A 21,071-nucleotide genomic window follows, 5' to 3' on the forward strand; every position below is an offset into this window, starting at 1 on the left:
ACTAACGTAAGATGTTAATAATGGGGAAAATGTGTGAGGAATATATGGGGATTCTCTGCACTATCTTCACAATTGTACTGTGTACCTGAAACAGTTGTTTAAAATACAAATTCTATTTTTAGGTTGGGGGAGGAGTAGATTCTGGGAACTTATTTAATATTCTATGTAAGAGGACCAAAGTGAACTGCTGATGACTCTGGTTCCTCTGGGCCATACCACATTTGGAGGAACAATGCCCCAGTTTGTGAATTTTTTGAGAGCAGAAACTGTCTTTTTCATTGTTGTAGTTTAAGGCATCAAGTTAAGTATGTAGTAGGAAACTAGTAACTGTAATGCCTGCTGACTATTGATTTAGTTTGCCATTAGTAAATATATTTCAGTTATATCTCTAGTTAAGACACAGAAACCTACTTTCCTGTGATCATCGCTGATTTACAAGCTTCTCTTTATAGTTTTTTTTCTATGTGGTTTTATTACTCTCATGTATATTAAGTTTCAATTTCTTCCTATAAACATTCATAGAACTTGATACTTTATATATTTAGATATGAATAAGAATAATTTGTAGAATATAAATATAAAATTCACTCTTCAGAGAATCTATATTCCCCATCTACTTCCTTCCTTCTTATGAAGATACATGTGGTCCACCCAGATAATGAAAGATAACTTTTCCATTTTGAGATGCTTAAGTTCATTATGTCTGCAAAGCTATGCCATGTAAGGTAATATTTGCAGATTCCAGAGATTAGGTCAAAGATATCTTTCGGAGTGTTATTTTTTCAGCTGCAATCAGTTGTAAATCTGGAATTCCCTTCTTAGTCTCTCCTTTGATATTGTGACACTATATTCTCTTAACTTCAGAAATTATTGCTTGGTTGAGAGCACTAACATTTTTATATTTTCAGCTTTCTTTTCCAAATTTTGTTCTCTCTTCTCCAACTGCCTACTATTCATTTCTGCAAGACTAATTTCATCTTGTAAATTTCAATATAATTGAAATCAAAGTCATTAATAATCTTTCACACGTCCCTCCTGCATAATTCAATGTTTTTCTTAGTTTTATTATAATGACAGTCAACTTACACTTCAAAGCACTTGCATATTTGGAATTCCAATGTATATAATATAATAAGGCATTCCTGAAAAGTTTATCATTGATCTTATGAAAAGTATATCATTTTCATAGACCCTATAATGTTCAATTTACACTACATTCAGTCTCCTACCTAGTCTTAAAAACATTACCTACATGCTAATAACTACAAAATGTACACTTTTATCTCTCATGCTTATCCTGAACTCCAAACTAGTAATTTAAATGCCTAGCAATATCATCACTTAAACATCCAGTAAATACCTCAAAACTAACTTTGATGAGAAAACATCTATTTTGAGTCAATGCATAAGCATTTTACTGTATGATAACTCTGCTCACACCCAGAGTGTGGACATTTATATGAGAACCTGAGCTTGGGATTCTCATCACAAGTTTCTGCTTTGCTTTTTCTGTAGCACTTTTTATAATAACAACTTAGAGTTGAGCCCATGAAAAGTTAATGACCTCAGCCCCAACCACCTTATAAGTAATAAGTGCTTGCTACCCTGCTCTCTAACCCTTGCTCTCTCATGACCTAGAATAAAGGACTGCTCCTTGTGTCTCTTCCAATCCATTTTTGGAATCTGTAAGTAATAAATCTGGTAATTTTACTTCCTTTGTATGAATATATTGAAATTATGCCATCAGTCAAAATGTCTCTGGGGTTTTCACTTCCCTAAGGTGGGAGCTCAAATGTTGAGGGAGCTACCTGCTGACCCCGTGGGAGTGGCTTGTGCCTCCTCATTCAGCAGGTCATAATCTTCATATTCTTAGTTTAATACATGATGGTTCCCCTAACACACCCACATACTCCAAAGGAATAAATATCTCACCATATTTTCATAAAGGCCTTTCATCAGGTCAAAGAAGTTCAGATTGAGAAATTTTCCTTCCATTCATAATTTATTGAGTGTTTTTAATATGTATTTTTTCAAATGCTCTTTTTAGATCTATTGAGAGAATCATGAGGTTTTTGTCCTTTATTACATTAATATTATAACATTGATTGTTAAACCAACCATGTATTCCTCAGATAAATCCCACTCGGTCATGGCATATAAACATTGTTATGTTAGTGGATTTCATTTGCTAGCAATTTGTTGTAGATATTTATATTTACAGTAATAAGAAATATTGGTCTATAATTTTCTTTTCTTGTGATGTATTTTTTGGTTTTAGTATCAGATTCATACCGGCCTCATAGCATAAGCTTGATTGTGTTCCCTTCTCTTTCATGTTTTAAAAGTGTTTGGGAAAGATTGATATTAATTTCTCTTAGGAATTTTAGTAAAATTCACTGGTAAAACCATCAAGTCCTGAGCTTTTCTTTGCGGGAAGATTTTTAAATTATTAATTCAGTGTTTCTATTTATTATTGTTACATTCAGACATTCTATGTATTCTTGAGTTAGTTATGGTCATTTGTGTCTTAGAAATTTGCTCATTTCATGTTACCTAATTTCTCAGTTATTCATAGTAGTCCCTTATAAACTTTGTATTTCTATAAAATCAGTAGTGATACCTCCTCTTTCCTTCTTGATTTACGTTATTTGAGTCTTCTCTATCTTTTTATTGGTCAGTATTGCTTATAATTTGCCATTTTCATTGATTTTTTTCAAAGAAATAAATTTGGCTTGATTGATTTTATTTTCTACATTTTCTTTATCTTTGATCTTTAATATTTTCTTCTATCTTCTTCCTTTGGGTTTAGTTTGTGCTTTACCATGGATTTTTCCATTTTAAACACAGTAACATTTGACACTATGTAACATTTCATCCTTTATAATATGCTCTCTTTCTTAGTATCTCCTTCTCAACCTATCATTTATCTTTCTACTTATCTGTCCTCTCTTTTTCTTCTAATTTTATTTTTTTAAATCTTATCCTTACCTCCTGGACTTTTAAAAGTTGAGATCGTCTAGGTCTTAATACCTTTTTCTTTGACTTGTGGTGGATACTGTCACTTGCTTCTCAAATCTAGTATAGAAGGACCCAATCTCCTAGATGCTGGGAATGTTGACAGAACTTCCCAATTTGTTGGAAGAGCTTTCATTCAATGGCTGGTCAATGCAGTAATGGCTGATAAAAGCCTGAAACCCTTCCTTAACTTAAACAACTCTAAAATTCTGTTCCGGTTTCAGCTTCCCTGTGGTGTCACCTGAGTCCTTCTATCCTAGTCTAACTTCTCCACTGTCTAATCCTGACCCTTTTATATTTTTTATTCTAAAGACACTCTCCATTAAACTGCCTATATGTTAATTCTCACCTCAGAATCTGTTTCCCAGGACACTCAAGGTGTAACCTAATTGTATGCTATCTCCATAGGTGATTTCATCTACATAAATGGTTTCCTTTTCCCTCTATGTGCTGAAAATCATTAATTTCTATCTCTGCTCAAGGTCTCCTCCAAACACCAGACAATGTATCTCACAGATGTCTCAAAATAGTCACTTGGATAGTCACAACCAGCTATAAATAAACAAACTTTGTCCTTCTTCAGCCCTGTTTAGTATAGCTGGAATATATTCTAAGAAAATACCTTTAATTTAGACTTTTTTGAGATATTAATATCATGTCCAAGACTCTTAATATGGTCACCACAACACTAAATCTATAGGTAGAGGTCAGAAACTCTAATGTAAATCATTTTCTTAAGCACTTTACATGTAATAGCTCAGACATTTTGATATGTTATAGTCACGAACACCAAAAGCCTTTTAAAACTTTTGTTAGATTTAATGACCTCCAGAGATTAAAACATTTGATTTCAACTACTGCATTTGACTGGAGGCAAGAAGAAAAGCTGGGCATCTCAACTAGTTTACAGAGATATGTCTTTATCCAAACTTTCTCTTCATAAAGCAAGCTTTGTTAAAAATAAAGCATAAAGTATATAAGGCAAATATTTTAGGTTTTAAAAATATAAGAAGAAAACCAACATGTTCATTGCCAAGATTCCATTTGCTGACCGAACTGTAGGACATTTGATTTGTAAAGTATTTCATTTTATACCAATATTCCTTTACTGCCTTTGAAGAGGGGTTTGGACTGAGGCAAATGGAGAGAGTAATAACAAAAACTGAGAGAATAAAGTAAGGAATTCAGTAGATATATGTGCAGAAAAAAAGCCATCTAGTCTGATATCTTAGATAAGGAGCATAATTTAAAAGTCATGGGGCTCTAAAAGTAAGTGGGATAGGAGTTAAAAAAAAAAAAAAATGGTGAGACTGACTTTTAAAAATGTTTAAGTCTGGACATTCATCCCAAAATGTGCTATCCCATATTTCCTACTGGGTGACACACAAGGACGAGGTCATAATTCTAATGTATGGGAGTAGGTTATATTTAAAGTGTCAGTCGTATCATCCCTACCTGCTGCATTCCACATTGCAGTTTCATGGCATATCATGAGCAAAATGTGAAGACCTTAAAGTGTACTTAAATTATATTCTTCTTTACTTCTGAACCAATTGTCTTCTCTGGAGGATAAAACATTCCTCAAATCCAGGAAAGAAAAAAAAATGATTTTCATTGAGCACCTAGAGTGTGCCGGGACAATATTGTCACATTTAATCTTTACTGTTATCAACAATCCTGATACTGTTGATAATATTCTCCATTTCATAGAGTGGGAAATTGAAGGTACAAAAGAATAAACATCTCTTCTACATTATAAAATTTCAGAGTTGAGTCCATATCTCATTCTAATGTCCATTTTCTCCCTGTTATATTACATTAGTCTCCTATTGCCTTCCAGGTCTCTTTATTGTTCCCTTCTATCAAAATATGAGCTTATTTTTTCTTTATTTCATACAATCTAATTAATAATTTGAGATGACTACAACAATCGGTTGTCTAAAATAAGACATATCCATTTCAACAATGTCCTATCTATCTCCTTGTGATCCAAAAAAACTTAAAGAATTTTATTTTATTGAAGGAATTTCAGACTTCAGGTAAGCTGTGAGGGACTGGAAAGACATCTTAAGGGTCAGTTGGTTGGTTTCACAGATAAAGCTCACAAAACCTTTTTTTTTTTTTTTTTTTTTTGAGGGGGACTACAACCCGAAAAAGGTTCCTGCTTCCCATCAGGCTGAGCTTCTCAGTAGAGAGTGACCTGAGAGCAGGAGATGCTGAAACTGCTGCCTATTCCAGGCCACTGCTGGCTATTGACTAGCCAGGGTTTTTAATTTTTTTTTTATTAGATTTTCCTAAAGGACTTTAGAGTAATGTTTCTATAGTTATAGAACAGATAAAAATATCTTTGTAAAAATTCCCCAGAATTATGGTCCAGATATCTGTCTTTTTATCAAGCTCCTAAGCTGATTTTGGTAGTGGAAGCCCCAGAATCATACTTTGAAAAACACTAACTTGGAGACAGCCCTTTCTGAATGTACGCCTGCTGATAAGTGTAAGTGTTCTTGCAAATTTCCCTGAATCTCTAACTTTTTTTCAAACTTCCCACAACTATCCTTTTCCTTCTTTTGACAAAACATTGACATTACTTTTATTAATAATGTATTATTTATTTGTTATTGATTATTTATTTGTCTTTTCTTTCTATAGGTTATATACTTTTTTTTTTTTAAATCTCTGATGATACAGCTCTTGACAAGTAGATAGGAGAGTAGATTTTCTTTATTAGAAGTTTTTACTCTATTGGCAAAGCATGGCCCCATGCTATTAATACTGAAACAGTTTTTAAAGTTAGTATCAGCTGTCATATGAGTATGGCAAATCAATATTTTCAGTCTACAAGAAACAAAAAGCAAGTGTGTTGGCAAAGAGAACAGAAAAAAAATTGGGGGGTCATTTTTGACCTATAGCAAGATGATAAATTAAAATGACCCAAAATGTTGATAGAATGCTTTTTCCGAGATGACCAGATACCATAGTCACTGAAGTAATTACAGCTCAGAAACAAAGCCAATTGAAATAAAGCAGATTTATTTTCCTAATAAAGATGAAAAGGGAGGTAAGTTGTTATATATATTTTATCTTATGCGAATGGTTTTTGGCAGAATGGTTGAATAAGAATTAAATTATAGTTTCCTTCTTTTGTCAGCCAAATTCCCAATTAACATTACTGTATATGGCATTTTAAGGACTGTCTCTGAACAGAGTCTCAAAGCCTTTGACTATAAACTCTCTCAGCAACATTGTTTTAAAAATCATAAACATAAAAAGGACTCTCAAAACTATATCTATAGTTCTTATTCTTTGCTAGGATATAGTCCTGAATAGCCAACACAAATTCAATATGCCTCACAAACATTTAATCACATTATCTTCACAATAGCTCCCTGTCTGGACTTAGTTTTACTTTTGAAAATGCTACTAGAATTTTCTGAGTAACTAATGCTTAAAATCTGAAAGAATCCCTTAACTTGTCTCATATATTTAACCACTTCCGACCAATTTTTGGTCAAGTTCTTTAAATGTTTGCGTTAAAATATTTTTTTAATTTCTAGCATCATGACCCTAGACTAAGTCTTAACTTCACTGGGACTTTCTCACACATATCTCCTAACTAGTTTTTGTCTCCAGTTTCTTCTCAATTCAGCAAATTCTGGACTCTGCCACCAAATTAAACTTTCTAAATCATAGCTTTCATCTTGTCACTCACATTTTCAATGCTTGCCAATGTTCATAAAATAAATTATTAACCTGTGCCCAGGTATTGAATACCACTTTTTATTTTTTTTTAACTCTATTCTAAAGCTCTGCTTTATGTACTTTTAAATTTCTATAGACAGGTGTATTAACTTGAGGCATGGTCCCCTTAAAGATATGTCTATTCAAAACATGGAAATGTGACCCTAATTAAGTTAAGACTCTCAAGATAAGGGAATCCTAGAGTAGGGTGGTTCTAAATCTAATGACATCTATCCTTACAAGAGTAGAGAAGGAAAGAAGATACAGAAGAGAAGATCATGTGAAGATGAAGGCAGAGATTGGAGTTATCCAAGCCAAGAAACATCAGGAGCCACCAGAGGCGGAAAGAAGTAAGGAAGAATTCTCCCCGAAGTCTTCTGAGGGACTGTGTCCTGGCTGACACCTTGATTTCAGATTTATGGCCTCCAGAGCTGAGAGAGAATAAATGCCTCTTGTTTTAAGCCATCCAGTTTCTGTTGATGAGTTTTGGCAGCCCTAGGAAACTAACACAATTGGTCAACTGAGTCCTTCTGAAGATATTTGCTCCTGCGATTTCCCTAGCTTGGGATGCTCACCATATCTCATCACCCACTAAAATGATAGTTAACATTTTTAAGCTCATACAACATGAGAGACTGTTCTAAGACTTTCCATATATTAAATTCTTTAAATCTATCGTCAGTCCTATAAAATAGCTATTGTTATATCTATAGTCAAATACGTATTCATTCCAGGTAGGCTGAAGTTTAAACAGAGCGGTCTTACTCAAGAATCCATGCTCTTAATCCCTTCTAAAACATCAAGGTCAAAATTTAAAACACACCCCCTCTGTAAAATCTTTCCTGATAACCTGTCTTAAAGAGATCTTTATGGTTTTCTACAGTTTTGTAAATACCACTCATGAAGCAGAATTGACTGCATCACATTATTTATTCACTCAGATTATAAAATGCTTAAAGAAGTAATTGGTATCTTTTACACCCACATGCACACATTTAATTTTCTTCTATAGAAGCTGGAATTGTCTTTCTAAGTTTAAAATAAGTCATTGGATGAATATATATGATAGAAGACAAATCAAATGATCACGTTTCACACAAGATAAACAGAGGATGAAACCATTTGTCTGAGGTTATTCTGAAAAAAAACCAGAAAGTCTGACCTTCAGATTTCTGACTCACCAATATGTATTCTCACATAATTAGGTTTTGTCTTACTTTAGCAAACTTAGAATACAAAAATGTGTTCAAAATATTTGGTTTTAGTAAACTTTATTAACAATATATCCATATAGAAGAAATACAAAATAATTAAATACTATTAAAATGGGAAATTTTTCATTCTTTTAAATAATGTAACAAATGAAGTGAATATCTGTTAAAATAATTGGTTATTTGGCTTTGTTTTCAAATGTAAATATTAAAAAAAATCTAAGAAAGTCAATGCTTTGCAAAAATCAAATGAAGATGCTAAATTTAGTGACTTATTTATTCTGTGCAAGGATGGAAAGAATGACTCACCTCCCTTTCCTTTCTAGACACAGTCATTTTTCTTGAACAACGATTTGTGTGAAAGCAGAAATATCCCAAGAAAAGTGAGAAACCCAATCTAAAGCATTATTTCATAAATTCTAGAGAAAGGTTTTTCCCAGCTCCAATTTTATAATCTACAAAACGTTGAAGATGATAAAATCGCATGGTTCACTTCAAAGTTGTACTCGTTAAAATATTTTCTTAATGTCCTTTATTTTACAACAAAAAATAAGAATCATGTTTATTTTATGTTTTTTATAGTTTTTTTATAGTTTTATACTTTTTTATAGTAGCATTGATTAACTCTTAGAAGAGCAGTGAGTTGTGAGACTATAGCAGAAAGAGGGATTGTAATGCAGCAGGAAGGTGTCAGGGAGGCATGACAGGGACAGAAACTTCTCAACTGGACCACATAAGAGGAAGTGTTAAGATAGAGTAGAATTTTACATATGTGGGAGGAAGGGACCGAGGGCATACCTGAGCAAAAGCACACATGAACAGCTGGACATCTAGAGTTTTGATGTCTCTAAGAATGAGATATATGGAATGGTGTAGTAAGAAGGGCTAGAAATGGTATGTGCATCAGCCAGATTGCTCTTGGCTGTGAAGAAGAAAATTATAACTGCAATTATATTTAAGAACACTGACATAATCAGTTAGGCATTTACCCCTTCTCACAATTGTATGCCCCTAGTAGGGAAGGCTCAGATTGATAGCTCAGTGATATCAAAGACCCAGTTATTTCCATCTCTCCATATTATTTGATCTTTGCATATGTGTCCTCCTACAGCCAAATCAAAGATGACTTCTGCCGTTCCATTTTCAACATAAACACGTCCAAAGGAAGAAGAGAGAGTCTTGTCTCTTCCTGTGGGTCTATCTCAGCAATGATAATCCTTTCTCAAAAGACACTTAACATACTTCCACTCACATGTCATAAACCATATTTGGACCACCTGCCCATTTCTGACTGACTTATTTATTTAACAAATACTTAGTGAACCCATCTAATGTTGCCAAATGCTTTTGTAGGCATTTTGAAATATGACAGCATTAAACTAAATAAAACTCTTGCACTCATGGAGTTTATATTCTGGTCAGGAAAATTGAAAATACACAAAGTATCAAAACATATACTATCGCATTATGACAATTTCTATGAATAAATAGAATAAGAAAGAAAGAAGAATAGGTATATTACAGAGGAGAAATTTCAGTTTGGGTGGTCAGAAAAAGAGTCCCTGTGTTGTGATTCTCCCATAGGGGCTTGCCACACTTGCCACAGTATCTTTTCTCATCACTAATGTCTCTAATACTATAAAGTCTCTCAGGTCAAGTGGCATCTCAAAACGGGCAGCCTGACAGGCATTGTGCTTCCTTTGTGATGGAAAGTCAATATGTGAAAATCACACATCATAAACTCTCTCCTATCAAATTTTCTCTTCCAGCTCCCTTGATCAATCACCCAAAAACTTCAGTCCCACACGTATGCTATAGTTCCTGCAAGGTCTTAAAACTTTTTTAGAATATAGTTTCTTCCTGCTTTATCAGGCCCAACAGGTCCCTTGCTGAGTTATTCAGTTGTGTAACACTAGTAATAGGCTCAGTGGCTAAGAGAGAGGTGGGGGTACAACAAGGGAAGGGTGTGTAAAAGTCTTTCGTGGAAGAGTTTCTGCATTGTTTTCAAGGAAGGAAGGAGATCTAGCTTTCGATAAGAAGTGGCAGATCATTTCTGTAAGCTCAGAGCTATTAGGGGAATCTAGTTTTAATATTTAGTCAGAGTATTGACCCAAATATCCCCAACTCGCATGTTATAATTCCATTCTTCTGCAACGAGGGTCCTGACCTTTATAATAGATCTACCCCATTTGGGAATTTAAACTTTCTTCTGGCTTAGTTATTCTATTGCTTAAGTATCTAGTGTTCTTGGTGTTCTCTGTCCTCCTTCTACAGGAATTGAGAACTTCTTTGTATGCTACCAACGAGGCCCTCTGATTTTTATTAGCTTTCGATTGATGACTAATCACTCTGAGCTTGTTGTTATCATTTTCTAGACTGTCAATTAAGCTTAGCAAGAGACACTCAATTCCATTGACCTTATAAGGAACTATTTTCTCAAACTAGTGATACAATGCTAGTGCATTCTCTTTCACCACTTTACTAGTACAGCACCCCAAATCACACAGGTGGAAGTCTTAACACGTAGACTACAACTTTGTGCCAGAGGCTATCATTCTCCCAAAATACCAGTATTGGGTTTTCATTGCTAGCTGAGTGATGAATGATCCAGTTTCTAAACTCCTAAGTATCTCCTGCTTCCCTGGATCACTCCCGTTACTAATTGTTATAGATTGAGTTCCCCAAGTAAGGAGATTCTGACATGGAGTGTTTCATACAGATCACTCAGCAGTGCCTCAACACCTGGGGAAGGGAGAGCAAGGAAGAGGGACTGGGTTAAAAGAAAAGCTGGGAAGCACTGCATGCCCAACAATGACGGCCTTGGACAATCCCACAGGAAGCTCTAAAGCTAATAGGCCTTTAGAGTTGTCCCCAGTTGAAGCAAGATGGCCAGGCCTTTATGCCCTTTTGTTGAATATTCATTAAATAAGGAAAATTGGCCAAAGTGGTTTTCCACTGCTGAGTTAACCCCTGAAAGAGCTGACAGCTGAACACTGTCTTCCTCTCCTTCTCCAGTACCTGCCTTTCAATGAAGCACGTAATATGCTAAATATAAATCTCTGTCTACTGGGGACATGAAGAATGATAAGAAACTTCAGCTCTTTGGGAGATAGATACACACATCATTTTGCCACATCATAATGATGGTTAAAGAAAACACACAGGGTGGGTTCATTCTGGTCTGAGAAATAAGAAAAAATTATCCACAAAGAAAGGAAAGAATATCCCAGATGAAAGGTCATCATGAAAAACAGACATGGAAAAATTTCTGTGTGAGGGGACCCTCAGGCAGCTCAGGTTGTGGATACCTTTACTTGGGCTTTAACTTCACTACTCACTAGAAATGGCTAAAGTGTTAGCTTAAGATCATAGAGTATGGTGAGGTTGGTGAGGTTGCATTTTAAAGAGACCTGCTGGGCAGAGTCTAGAGGGTTGGATTAATCAAAATGCTTACAACGACCTTGTATGCATGGGATGACCTTGCTTGACAAAAGAAAACTACTGCACGTTTCTGAAGAGGAAGCTGACTTGATTGCCTCTGTGTTTTGGTGGGGAACAGAATATATTGTTGGGAAATAGATCATGGGACAAGAAAGTGGATGCAGGAAAATCAGTGAGAAAGCTATTAAAATAGTACAGGTAGCATTCTTATCAAATAATCTGTTGCTAAAGAAGGAAACCTTGTACTGCAAATGTGCAGATGGTCTAAGGAAATTTGCTTCTCTAAATTCAAATTAATTTATTTCAAATTACTGGTCTCCTTTCCATTTACCCCTTCACTGAGGTTTTGATTATCAAGTAAACTATTCTTTATCTCCACATGTGATTCTTCCTATTTTTACAATGTCACACTCTTCATCTCAAACAACTGATATAGCAGGGAAAAAAATGGAAAGAGCCAAATACACAGACTATGACTCAATCTTAGTGTTCAGTGGATAGAACCCTATAAATCAGAGATAATACAATCATGGGTCAAGAAACAGACCTGAGTGGTGAACTGCAATAATATTTTAGTTCAGGACCTCTATTGGATGACAAAGATCAAATTCCATGCATCCGACCTTTGTAGGACAAAGGGTATGGAGAAATCATGACATATGACTGGGTACTATCTACAATTTCTCCCTAGTGGAAAACAGTGGTTTGAAGGGCACAACTGACAAGTAAAGAGAATACCTAAGAACCTGTTCATCCTGAATTTAGCTAATGTATTCAAAGTTAAGGAAGTAGTGGTGTGGTTTTAATCTTAAACCTACATCGACAAGGGAGCCAATCTCTGGTCTTATGAAAATAAGTGGGGCAAAATGAAAATCTATAACTCCGCCAGCTCATGAAAGGTCTGAGAAGACAGAGTTAGATTGCTGATGAACTTTTCAGGGCAAGTCAGTTTTAAAGAGAAAACCATTCCAGGATCCAGAAGCAAAGATGAAAAGGAACTAAGAGATTCCCAGTGTGAGAATCACCAGTTAAGAGGATCATCTTTAGATAGGTCAATCAAATCCTTTATCTCGGTGGTAAAAAGCATCTTCAGACTTCAAGTAAGAGGTCACTTGACAAAGGCCATCAGCATAGTGCTAGAAAAGTAGTTTTATTGACAGCAGTGACATATAAGTCTTCAAAAGATTTTAACTCTAATTATTGAAGGAAGGCCTTTGGCACAATCAGAACACTGATAAGTCTTCAAATACTGTTAGGAACAAGAAGAATCTGGTAGAGAATGATCCAAAAAGGGTCAAATGACTATTTGAAATATATCAAAAAGAAGTTGAGTTTTTACAAATTAAAACTGATTGAGAGTATATATCTTGTTACATAAAGACTTGCACATACTAAAGTGGAAATCCATAACAAATCTTATTATGGAGATCACCTGTTTTCTCCTCCCTCAGGTGATATCTGCTTCTCTATATCACATTAGCTTTTTCATTATTTTATGCTTCCTCATAGCTTTGATTTACATATGACTTCTTTGGGCCTTTTCACCATATCATAACTTTTCACCTTAAAATCCTACTGCTAACTAGAAAGTATTTTACATGTCTCTTATTCCAAATTTAAGTTTATAGAAGCAAGAATTGGGCAGACCTGAGTCATGTTTTCAAGTCAGGCCACAGGGGTCATTGTTGCTTGGCCAACCTATAGTCAAGAGACCACTTGTTACATACATGACAGCTCAGGCAACTGGTGCTATAATAGAGGTACTTTTTTTTTTTTTTAAGTCAGTGTAGTCAGAGAAGGTGCTTCAGCTAATGTAGCATACTGGCTGGAGTTTTCATATATAGTAGTCTCCCCTTATCCATGGTTTGCTTTCTGCAGTTTTAGTTACCTACAGTCAACACATCATCACAAGAAGGGCGAGTACAGTACAGTGAGATATTTTGAGAGAGAGAAAGAAACCACATTCATATAACTTTGATTATAGCATATTATTATAACTGGTCTATTTTATTATTAGTTATTATTATTAATCTCTTAATGTACCTAATTTAGAATTTAAACTTTATTATAGGTATGTATGTATATATAGGAAGAAACATACTATATATAAAGTTAGGTACTATCTGTGGTTTCAGGCATCCACTGAGGGTCTTGAAACATATCCCCTGCAGACAAGGCGGGTGCTACTGTAATCAGAACCATTTGATAGTACACTCAAGCCATTGATAGCATCCTTTGTTCATATACTGGGCATTGCAGTTAGAAAAGCCCATTGCCTTGATCTTAGAAATAAAGTATTTCTCCAAACAGAGGATGAGTTTATATTGCATCTGTTTCCTACTCCTAAATACCTTCCTCACCTTTTCTGGAACCCTTTCTAGGGTTGAAGCCACCTGGAAGCCCTGTCACTATCTACAGGATATCAAGCAATTGTCTTTTGGAAGGTTGAGCTTTCACTACTCTCTAGTGGGAGTGAAGAAGGCAGTTATACTGCTAATAACATTGGGGTTCAAGTTAGAATGAATAAGCAGCATCCATTTTACTGTCCAAAGAGAGCCACTGTGAAAGAAAGGGAGATAAGACGGTCTTTGTATGCAGGAGTAAAAAGGGAGTGTATATAAGATGCCAAAGCTGTCTGGGAAGAAAGACCAAGGAGGAAAACATGAATGCCAGGAGCCCCAAGCTTGAAGAACAAACATAAGTGAAGGTAAGGTCCAGACGGTACAGGGAATGAAGAACTGTCTGAATTCCAAGAGCTATGTGGGAGCAGAGTCCTCATTAGAGAACTGCCTGATGGGAATGGCATATGCAGCATCATTCCTTTCTAGTACTTTCAGACTTCAAACCACTTTCACCCAAGTATGTGTCCCTTTCACCCAAGTATGTGTCCAGTAAAATGCCAAACCCATGCCCCCTCTGAGCTCTCTCATGGAATGCTTCCCCATAACATCCCCTCAGTTCTAAAAGCAATGCTTGGAACATAATTAAGTACTCAAAAGCTGATTTCACAAACTATAACATCAACAGTAACATCTAAACCCTAAGAAGATGGTTGACAGGAACTTCTGCACAAGCATTTGAAGAATGCAATAAAAATACTAGGCCATCCAAGCTAAGACATTGGAAAATAGATTTCTATGTTATACTTAAGACAACTATTTTTCTTTAATTGACTCAACTGAGTATTATTTGTAGCCAAAATAGCTAGATGTAGGTAGACTTCATTATATAGACCCAATGAAATATCAGATATTTACAGCAGAATATCTGTCATTTACAGCGGAAAAATATATAATGTTAAACAGCTTACCTAATAATTGTCAAGCTATTAAGTTACTTAGGTGAATAAGCATGAATTCACTCTTAAAACCAGAGAGCAAATTTGTGGTGATGCATCACTGCAATTGTTACAACCAAGCTAACCCTATCTATATCAAGAAGGCCTGTTCGTCTACCACAGGGTTTTGTGATATTGTGATTCTAAGCAGAGTATACTATGAAAATGAAAGAGTATAAGCTAGTTATTATTGGTGGTGATCCAACTGGTTGGTACAAAATCATGATACTTATATCATCTACTAGGCTATTTCTAGTCTGTGAGAGTCAATCATTTATAAATAATATACTGGAGACATATTGTCAGAGAACGATAAATAGTGCTTTCATAGGGCATTCCTGAAAATAGCCCAGAGTAGTCACTAAAAACAACTTTTAATAACCTGTTCTACTGTTTTAATGTTTATGTTTTACAGGCATAGTGCAAGGAGAGACTCTGGGAGCTTCACCCGATAAGAAATCAAACTGTAAAAAAAACAAAAACAAAAACAAAAACAAAGAAAACAAAAGAAAACAAAAACACACTGAATTTATGGATCAGTTCCTGAAGCAGACCCAAGGGGACAAACACTTTATACTATAAGCAAGATGCAGAGAAATAGTACTGATGTCAAATTAGAGTGCCACTGGCAAGCACAAAATATCTAAACCAAGAAATATTTCTCCAACTCTGTGCTGAAGAGCTGGGATACAGTTTGTGTCTGGAAAAAGAATCATATGGGATTGATTATGTTAAATCTCTGACATAAATTTCTGTCTAGATACTAATTAGTAAAGAATGCAATCCCTATCCCCTATACCAGGGAAGGAGACCCAGCAAAAGAAAGTGAGAAAGTCTCTGTGCTCATGGTTCTTAATGTCAACCTGAAGGGCTCCTTAAAAGTCAGATATCTGGTATCCTGCCCCTGGAGTTTCTGATTCAGTGGGTCTGGGATGTGGCCCTAGAATCTGCATTTCTAAGTGCCCAGGTATTCTGATAATGCTGATTTGAGAATCCACACTTTGCAAACCACTGCCTTTGCATTATCTTGGAATTACTATTTTTGAAAACTTTGGGAATAAGGATGTGATGGTGACATGCAAGTTAAAAAAAAAAAAAAAAAGAATACTGATGATTGATTTTTCCTTTACCCATCTATAATCTTACAGGAATGGAAAAGGACCTATACTGATTTCTCTTATGCTCTAGGTTCTATACATACATTATTCCATTTAACTGGCACAGTATTCTTGAGCAAACATAATTTGGTAAACTATATAATATATAAATAATAGAATGTATAAAGCCCTCAAGCATCTTGAAGAAACATTAGTTTTATATCTAAAATAATTGAGGGCAAAATATATCTCTATATCAAATTGTTTTTAAAAACCAGAAGATGAAAAACACTCATAAGGCATACCAAAAAGGCTTTTGTTTCTATCTCTTTTCTTTTCAGTATTTTTTAGAGGCATATATACCATACAAAGATTTTTGTTTGAGGCCATGAAAGATATGGAGCCATGAGAACTCCTGGAATCAGACCAAAAGGGTTTGTGTCAGCTCAATTAACTGAGAACCTGAAGAACATGGTTGGGTTTCTCTGGCTCTCAAAATATTGATTTAAATTACATTCGCAAGAAAAAAAATACAGTGAATTGTTATACCATATATATTTATAGAACTATACTTCACTTTCATAAAAATAACTAATTCATGTATATGTATCGATGTTATAAATTGGGAAAGTATAAATCAATGAGAAAAAATATTATTCAAGTACATACTGTATCCTAAACAATAATTATTTTTTTGTAAAATAGGGAGTTTAATTAAATTATCTTTTGTATAGTTTTTAATTCTAACAATTCTGTAAAATAGTAGCTCTTTAAAAATATATCTTTAGAGTTATAGAACTTTGCTACAAGAACACATTTAAGAACCATTAGCCCAGCTTTTTTTATATTAAAGATAGAGGTTTGAATGACAGTATAATTTCTTCAAGATCGATCTAACAATGGCAAGAATTTGTTTAAAAAGCTGCTGGAAAAGAGGAAGGAGAGTTATAATGGAAGCACGGCCAAGTTAAAAAGGTGAGTTATTTAATTTTTTAGAAGGACAGAGTGTGGAAGAAATTGAAGGCAGAAGGTCAGGAACCCATATGAGACTTCTAGAAAGAGTACTGTTAAGAACAATGCTCTAGAAGGAAGTAGAAAGAGGTGTGGTTTAACTTTGATGGTGGAATGGTTACCTTTATTTTTCTTAGCAAAATATTGTGGGTTTTGCAAATTAAGATTAGTCAAGTACTGGTTGTTGGGGTCTCAGTTGCTAGAGACACAGGAACATCTTATATTTTGATCCTGTTTTGCTATTAATGACTTTCCAACAAGCCTCTCTAGGTTTGTAGCATGATTTCAATATTCTAATCCAAGTGAATAGTGTGAAATATTAAAAAAATCAAACAAATAAAGAGAGGAACTCATATGAAACCACAGATATTCTCAGGATAAAAACTATTTAATGAATCGAAATTGAGACCATCACTCACTTATCCCAAGACAATAAAATGATGATATCACAATAAGTTACTATTGTCTTTCTCTTTGTAATATGACCCTTAAAATACCGTATGCAGGGATAACTGAAATTGTGTCTGTGCTGGTGTAAAGCATAGCTCTTAAGCAGAGAAAGTTAAAATATTTTAAGAGATCTTTTACGGACTCTTTAATACGAAATACTCTGTCTGCAAAAAACAACAAACAACAAACAACAACAACAACAAAAAACAACTAAACAGTTATTTTTAGAAGAATTTCTTCTTGTGAATCTGAAAAAAAGTTTTAAAAAGACAGAACTATATGTTAATTCAAACTTAGGGAAAGAGGAAGGGAAAGAATCTGTGCCAAGATGCTGTCTGGCCCTCCTCTTCACTTCCTCATTTTTATCATCTAACCTTTTTGTCCTCATCTTGGGATTTTTTCTACTCTTTTCATGGATCTAACTTTACTTCCTGTTTCCTGGGACTGGTTTAGCTCTAAGGTCCTGCCCTCAAGAAACATTATTTGACTTCTGGGCTCTATATCTACTGCTCAGGCTGTGCTCAATAATGCAATTGCTTTCTTTGGAGATGAGTCCTGAATTTTTTTTTTTCTTGGTCCATGTTCTAAGTTCCCCAGCCTGTATTCCAGATCATGTGCTTCTTAGATTCTCACCAAGTCTCTCAAGGTGGATCTGTTTTACTGTCCTAAACCTCTGTCCTTTTACTGACAGCCTAGAGTACTTCTCTTACTCTTTGAGTGAAAAGTTCTCATGCTCTTTGCCTTTAAGGACTGCAGTCATTATGATCTACTCTGATCATGTTATTATCTTCTGATAGAAATTGTTTTCCAATCCAGCCTCCTTTAATTTTATATAGTAGTATCTCAAGTTTTAGTGTTGATTACTTCTGATTAAATAGTCTCACCTCTATAAAATAAATCTAAATATTAATTATAAACAGAGAAGATATTTTCTTCCCTTAATATGCCTCTATGCCTTATGTTTTCCTGATTTTAAATATGTTCTTTCCAAGGTCAGCTTGAACATAATCTCCCTTATGAAGCTTTTTTATGACATTCTTATCCTCATTACCATTATTCATCTTTAAAACTCAATAGCACTTTAATCCCTTCTCGTGGTGCCTCTTTAAGTTACAGTAAATAATTGTCTTAGCCTTAAAATGTTACTAGATTTTAAACTTTTTGTGAGCAGAAGCTGTGTTGTCCATAATTGATCCTTGCTCACCATTCCTTAACTTGCATTTTAAACTAGTGATAAGAAGCTGCTTATAGTCCCCATATATATTATTATAAGCCTCTAAACTTTTGATCATATAGTTCCCTCTGCCTGGAATGCTGTAGTTCTATCTTCCTCATTACTCAATTCTCATTCAATCATTACAGCTCAGATTAGCATCATCTCTACCAGGAAGTCTATCAAGTGACCTTTTACTGAATGTATGCATTCTTCTATCTTGGCACTTAGAATTTTCTGTCACTTCTATGTTGAGAACTTCTGAATAAGACCCATATTTACCCATTTTGTAGCATTAATATCTAGCACAATACCTGGCACATAATAGGTGTTAAATGTTGGGTTGAATCGAAATATAGTAGGAAGGATATAAGAAGAATTGCTCATTTAAAAAAAAAAGGACATAGTGAGCATTTAATTTGAATATGTAGAAAAACAACTTTAAAAAGTGGAACTGATTTTAATAAGTTTAAATGAAGGATTGTACAAAGAGGAACAGAAAAACAAATTCAACTGATTTAAAAAAGACTTTGTGTGCTCAAGTACTGAGGGGGAAATGGCTTAAAATTCATCATACAACAAAAATCGAATGATTCAGCAGCATAAAGCAATTACTTAAGAAGCTAACATTATGCTGAAATATATTAATAGGAGTATAACAAGCTTATCATAAGCAGTAATCTTTTCCCCATATTTGGCAATAATCAAGCCTTTCCAGAAGTATTTATAAGAATTGTAGAGAAATTGGAGCTCACTCAAAAAAGGTCAACAAAAATGAAAATAAGATTATTAGAAAAGATGAGAGACTTGGGGACTCCAAGGAGGTCAGATAACAGTAAGGAGGACCATGAATTAGAACTTGTCACCAAGCCCAGTCCAATACTTGGCATAAAGCTCGATAAATAACTCGATTAATTAAAGTACTGAAGTTGAGGCTCAAAGAACAGAGATCAGTTGTCCTGCTTAGTATAGTAGCCAAAACTGGATGAAATAGATTAAAATTCTACAAATAGATTAAAGGTTATTTGAAGGAGAATCTGATGGTACTAAATGATTAAACACTGGAACAAACTTCAGTAAGAAATCTTGAAGTATTTCTTCATACTTATCTATTAGATTTATTTGGATGACAAACTACTTTGAATGACTTAAGTCCAGCCTAGCAACAGAGGTTGGACTAATTGCCCTTTTAACCACTCTAATAGCATTATAATACTTATAGATATGTTGCATTTTTTTTTTTTCTGATCTGGAAGTCTGTAACTATAGTTTTATTTAATTTATTTAACCTGTGCCTAACATGACTATTTTTATATTTCTCACTTTCACTCTCAAGTTTATTTTACTAGGGATGATGGAGAAAAGAATCCCCATTTATTTTCTTCTTATTCTGACCTGGTAATAGATTTGAACCAAGCTACAGAAAGAAAGAACTTTTGATTTTGGAAGTTAACTACATCTCTTGAAAAAATAGTAACTGTAATAATTTTTATAGCATCTATTAAGAACTTAAATATTTCAGGCACTAGGATGGGAGTTTTATATGCTTTATCTAATTTACTACTAACAAACATTCTCTGAGAAAGGTACTATTATAATCTCTTTCATGGATGAGGAAATTTAATTGTTAAGTAAATAATTCTGAGTCACAAGAATTAAGAGACAGAGTGGTGATTCAAATACAAATCTTCCTGACTTTAGTACATAAATTCTTAAACATTATCCTATTCTAGTTTATCCTATTCTGTTCTATTCTCTTCTATTCTTTCATTCATTCATCTATTTATTCAAAAGATATTTACTGAATTATTTGCTGTATGCCAAGATTTTGGTTGGTGCTGGGGCATAGACTGGGCTCTCAAGGAAACAAAGTCTGAGATGAAGATTTCCTTGCAGGTAGTTTATTGGCATATGCTCCCAAGAACTTTGAAAGAAGTGAAAGAAGCAGAATTGGGCATAGGGAGATGATGAATTGTAACACGGTTGCAAACGAAAAAATATCTCAGCCTGACTCCTGGAAACTCTTGAGCTAGGTGGCCTTTCATAATTGTCTCAAATTGTGACAAAGGGTCTGAGCCTTCATACTCTCATCCACCAGTCACTGAATGGGGGATTCTTCCAGGGAAGATATTTACCTTGGTGAGGCAGATTCCCTTTGTCCAAGGGCAATTACAGGAGAGGGAATCAATTTTGGGCCACTCCCAAGTGGGATACAACAGTGTAAAAAAAACATTAAGAGTACCTACCCTCAAGATGCTTATCTACTAGTAGATAAATGGGAGAAACTATCAAAATAATATTTACCCATGGTAGACGGTGACATATTGTAAGAGAAAAACAAACAAACAAACAAACAAATAAATAAAGCAGTAGAGAGGGAGTTCCAAGGTAAGGGTCGGGTATGAGGCAATTTAGGTAGAGCTTCGTTAAGAAGGTAACATTTGAGTAAAGATTTGAGAAAGTGAAAAAGAGGTACACAAGGAAAGATAATTTTTGTTATAGAGAACAATCCCATGCAAAAGTTTTCAAGAAGGAGCAAGACTACAATGTTTGAGAAA

The sequence above is a fragment of the Pteropus vampyrus genome, unplaced genomic scaffold, assembly GCF_000151845.1.
Source record: "Pteropus vampyrus isolate Shadow unplaced genomic scaffold, Pvam_2.0 Scaffold70, whole genome shotgun sequence".
NCBI classification, from domain to species: Eukaryota; Metazoa; Chordata; class Mammalia; order Chiroptera; family Pteropodidae; genus Pteropus; species Pteropus vampyrus.